The sequence below is a fragment of the Chenopodium album genome, chromosome 12 (genome assembly GCF_948465745.1).
Source record: "Chenopodium album chromosome 12, dcCheAlbu1.1, whole genome shotgun sequence".
NCBI classification, from domain to species: Eukaryota; Viridiplantae; Streptophyta; class Magnoliopsida; order Caryophyllales; family Amaranthaceae; genus Chenopodium; species Chenopodium album.
This window is the reverse complement of record NC_137845.1, coordinates 22,904,636-22,910,225: the sequence shown is the minus strand read 5'-3', so window position 1 is coordinate 22,910,225 and position 5,590 is coordinate 22,904,636. Positions and strand designations below refer to the sequence as shown.

The window sequence follows — 5,590 nt, the reverse complement described above, 5'->3', positions numbered from 1 at the left end:
CCTCCCGGGTAGCGCTTGTTTAACGTCATAGCTCGACGTCCTCCACCAATTAAGGTGGTTATTGGAAAAGCAATGAGTGAACAAGGCCAACAAAAGCACCGTCAAAATACTTCTTGAGACGATGGCCATTGACCTTAAATGGAGAAGAAGAATCCATCATTGAGACCTCCACAACACCACTTGGAAAAACATTCTTGACCAAATAGGGACCGCACCATCTTGACATGAGATTTCCGGGAAACAACTTCATTTTTGAATTGTAGAGAAGAACTTTATCGCCAACGCAAAAATCTTTCTTCCCAATAAGCTTGTCATGTGTTTCCTTGGAACGAGCTTTATACACACTAGCACAATCATAAGCATCAAACCGAAGCTCCTCTAACTCATGAAGATCTAACCACCTTTTCTCCCTTGCACTTGCCAAGTCAAAGTTTATCTTCTTGATTGCCAACAAAGCACGGTGTTCAATTTCAACCGGGAGATGGCATGACTTGCCGTAGACTAGGCGGTATGGAGTGGTACCTATGGGGGTCTTAAAAGCCATTCGATAGGCCCAAAGAGCATCATCCAACTTATCCGACCAATCCTTTTGATTTCTCACAACCGTCTTTTCAAGAATAAGTTTGATTTGACGATTAGAGACTTCCACTTGACCGCTTGATTGAGGATGATATGGGAGGCTGAATCTTTAATGGACCCCATGCTTTCTCAACATCTTTTGAAAGGCATGGTGAATAAAATGAGAACCGTTGTCGCTTATCATCGCATTGGGAACCCCAAATCTGGGAAAGATTATCTTCTTAAACAACTTCATAACCACCTTGTGGTCATTAGTTGGGGAGGCAATGGCCTCAACCCACTTAGACACGTAATCGACCGCCACAAGAATATATTGATTTCCGAAAGATGAGGGAAATGGTCCCATAAAATCAATACCCCACACATCAAACACTTCCAATTGAAGTATGGGTTGTTGAGGCATTTCATTTCTCTTGGAGATGTTCCCAACTCTTTGACATCGGTCACATGTCTTGACAAAGCCCCATGAATCCTTAAAGGGATGTGGCCACCATAATCCGCATTGAAGGACCTTAGTGGCGGTTTTAGAGACACCCATATGGCCCCCGCTTGGATCCGAATGGCACATTTTCAAGACACTAGGCACTTCTTCGTTTGGCACACAACGTCTAAGTAAACCATCGACCCCATGCTTGTATAAGATGGGATCATCCCACACATAATTCCTTGCCTCTCTCTTGAGCTTCTTTCTTTGATTCTTAGAAAAGGAAGGAGGAAACTCCCCACATGCGAGAAAGTTCACTAAATCGGCAAACCATGGGAGTTCCCTTGCTTCAATAGCATACAAGAAATCATCAAGCATTCTATCCTCAATTGGAGAACCATCATCTTGAATTTGAAAATCTTCCAAACGAGAAAGATGATCCGCCACAACATTTTCCGCTCCTCTTTTATCTCTAATCTCAATGTCAAAGGTTTGGAGCTCAAGAACCCACCGAATCTACCTTGGCTTGGACTCTTTCTTGGCAAAAAGATACTTGAGAGCCGCATGATACGTGAAGACAATGGTTTTAGAACCCAATAGATAACAACGGAACTTCTCAAAAGCATGAACTATGGCAAAAAATTCCTTCTCCGTTGTAGTGTAATTCCGTTGAGCTCCATTTAGAGTCTTGGACATATAATAGATCACATGAAGTTTCTTTTCCACTCTTTGACCCAAGACACCTCCTATTGCCGAATCACTTGCATAACCCATCAACTCAAATGGTAAATCCCATCTTGGAGCTTGAACTATAGGAGTAGAGATTAGAGCTTTCTTCAACTTATTGAATGCCTCCAAACACTTATCATCAAACACAAAGTCGGCATCTTTTTGAAGAAGATCATTAAGAGGCTTTACAATGAGCGAGAAATCCTTGATGAATCTTCTATAAAACCCGGCATGCCCTAAGAAAGATCTCACTCCCTTTACATTCACCGGAGGTGGAAGCTTTTCAATGACTTCAATTTTAGCTTTATCCACCTCAATCCCCTTATGAGAGATCTTGTGGTCAAGGACTATGCCTTCCTCTACCATGAAGTGACATTTTTCCCAATTCAAGACCAAGTTCACCTTCTCACATCTTGCAAGACATTTTTCAAGGTTTTCAAGGCATGCCTCAAATGAAACACCTCCTACAGAGAAGTCGTCCATAAAAACCTCCATCTCCTCTTCCAACATATCTCCAAATATACTCATCATGCATCTTTGAAATGTCACGGGAGCATTGCAAAGGCCGAATGACATTCTCCTATAAGCAAATGTACCATATGGACAAGTGAAGGTTATTTTCTCTTGGTCATCCGGGTGGATAGGGATTTGGAAAAATCCCGAATAACCATCAAGAAAACAATAGAACTTGTGCCTTGTTAGTCTTTCAAGAATTTGATCAATAAAAGGAAGGGGGAAATGATCTTTCTTTGTTGGTGTGTTTAGACGTCTATAGTCTATACACATCCTCCATCTCGTGACCGTCCTCGTCGGAATGAGCTCACCTAAAACTAGAAATGGGGAATATGATTCCCGCATCCAAAGGTTTGGTGATCTCCTTTTTCACTACCTCTCTCATTTGGGGTTGTAGCTTTCGTTGCCTCTCAATAGAAGGGAAAGAACCCTCCTCAAGAGTTATGTTATGTGTACATAAAGCGAGGCTTATACCTTTGAGGTCATCAATGGTATAACCCAAAGCACTTCGGTGCTTTTTCAAAACACCACACAACTTTTGAGCTTGATGCTCACTCAAAGAAGAGCTAACAATCACAGGAAAAGTGGAGTTGGGTCCCGAAAATTCATACCTAAGGTGTGACGGAAGAGGTTTGAGCTCAACCATTAGAGCACCTTTACCTTCCTTCGACGTTGCCACTTGCAACGCTTCTTGGCTAGAAATTCTCAAACACATTTGCTCTTCAACATCCTCAAAGCTTCCATTGAGAAAATCTTCATACAAACCCATCTCCTTGTTTGGAGTACCTATCTTCTCCTTATTCAACAAAACATTCTCAAGAGCATCGTTAGAAGTGAGCAATTGTTCATGCATAGAAGACACAACATGATCGATAGAATCAATTAACATACAATTTTCTAAAGAAGAACTTGGATATTTCATGCTATCATTCAAATCAAATTCTATCACTTCATCCCCTACTTTGAGCGAAATTTTAGCACTCTTCACATCTATCAAAGAACCCGAAGTAGCAAGGAATGGTCTCCCAAGAATGAAGGGGATATTAGCATCTTCATCCATCTCAAGCACAACAAAATCCATCGGAATAACAAATTTCCCGACCCTGAAAGGAACATCCTCTACCTTACCCTTAGGGAACTTAATTGACCTATCGGAAAGTGATGTTAGTAGGTAAGAATTCTCCTAGCTCAAGTCTTTAATACACCGAGTATGGCATAAGTCTAACACTAGCTCCTAGGTCACACAATGCATTTTCAATTTGCATTTTATAAATGGCACAAGGGATAAAAAAGTTTCCGGAGTCTTTTAGCTTAGGTGGCATCTTGTTCATTATGATAGCACTACAATTCTCGGTCAAGTTCACCGTCTCTACACCATCACATGTCCTCCTACCACTCAAAATGTCTTTGAGGAATTTTGCGTAGTTGGGCATTTAGGTGACAACTTCGGTAAATGGTAGAGAAAGGTGAAGTTGCTTAAGCATGTCTATGAATCTTCCAAATTGTTCATCTAACTTGTGTCTCATGAATTTCTGTGGATAAGGAAGCTTGGGTTTCACAATCACTTTCTCCACTCTCACCTCACTAGGCTTTTCAATCTCAACCTCACTCAAAGATGCACCATCTCTCTCATCTTCAACCAAGACCCCTTTTGTGCCCTCTTTAGTCTCACTCTTCCTAGGCAAACTCTCCTCAAGAATCTTACCACTCCTTGTGACAACAGCATTAACCGGTCTCTTAGGATCTAGGCCTTGGGAAGGTAAAGAAGAAGGACTAGCATGGTCTTTCAAAGCATTAGGAAGTTGAGAAATTTGATTTTCAAGCATCTTATTATGAGTCATCATTTTATTAAATTTCTTATCACTTACGGTCATGTAAGTGTTCAACAACTTTGTTTGATTTTCAATGATTTCTTCCAAATTTGTTCTATGTGAAGAAGAAGAGGGTTGAACATAGGAATTATCATTTTGGGCCTTTGGAGCGAATCCGGGTGGAGGGCCTCTTAGAGCATTATTTTGAAAATTGCCTCTACCTTGATTGTTCCAATTACCCCTACTTTGATTTTGACCATAACCTTGATTATGGTTACCACTACCTTGATTATAATTCCCATTACCTTGGTTTGGATTACCATAATTTTGGTTTTGATTTTGGCTACTATAACCTTGATTGTTATAGTTACCTCGAGAACCTTGGTTCCCTTGGTTCCTATAACCACCACCTTGGTTATAGTTGTCAAAATTGCCATGATTGTTGTAATTCCTATTCCATTGACCTCTTTGATTCTCAAACCTAGAATCATGATTATTTGACACATAGTTCACATGCTTATTCGCATTTCCATCTTGATCATCACAAACATCCATAAATGCATGAGGGCAACTAGAAACATCATGCTCATACGACTCACAATCATCACAAAACAAGCATCTACTAGGCATGTTACTAGAATAAGGAAGGGGTTGAGAATTAGAAGAGGTACCTCTCCCCTTAGTTTGGGAGGGAAGACTTGAAACTTGGTAGGTAGCACTTTCTAACTTTGCCTTGATAGCGGACATCTCCTTCCCCAAGTTTGTCATTTGAGAGGATAGATTGTTGATTACATTTAGATGATCATCCGAGTACACCGAGGAGCTACTCTTGCTAGTTGACTCTATTTCTCCATCTTACCAATCTCTATAATACCTAACTACGTCCTCAATTATGTCCACCACTTCCTCTTCCGTTTTGTTCATGATAGGACCTCCGGCTCCTCTATCTAAACATGATTTTCCTTGAGGGATAAGGCCTCCAATAGAAGATTTGAATGATTTGATAGGTTGGGATTCCATGATGAGGACATTCTCTTTGATAGTCCTTGTATCTCTCCCATGCTTCATAGAGTCTCTCATTTGGCTTTTGCTTGAAACCTTGAATCAAAGCTCTAGCCTCCGCCGTTTTCTTTTGAGGATAGAAACGGGATAGAAATTCCTTGGTGACCTCGTCTCATGTCCTTAGAGAATTCGGCTTAACCTCCTTGTCTAGCCATTCCAAAGCACGACCTGTGAGAGAAAAGGGAAAGAGCTTGAGGAGGATGAATTCTTAGGAAATTCCGTTCACCTTGATAGTATTGCAATACTTCTTGAACTCCTTGAGATGGTTTAGTGGGCTTTCATGCTTGACCCCACTAAATTGTCGCCTCTCTATCAAAGTGATCATTGCCAATCTTATTTCAAAATAATTTGTCAGTGTTGTAGGTGGAGCAATCCCACTGTCAAATCTATATGCACCGGGAATCCCTAATTCTTTCAATGCCACACTCGGATTTTCTCCCATTCTTGTTTGTTCTTCTTGTAGTGGCTCTTC

The 5,590-nt window shown here is 40.8% G+C and overlaps 1 non-coding gene across 1 annotated transcript; it reads left to right on the top strand.

The window, feature by feature from the left end:
• The first annotated feature begins 5,069 nt into the window (after window positions 1–5,069).
• On the top strand, window positions 5,070–5,175 carry LOC145573291 (small nucleolar RNA R71). Its single transcript, XR_014097340.1, has one exon. It is a non-coding gene; the product is annotated as a small nucleolar RNA R71 (small nucleolar RNA).
• The last annotated feature ends 415 nt before the right edge of the window (window positions 5,176–5,590 follow it).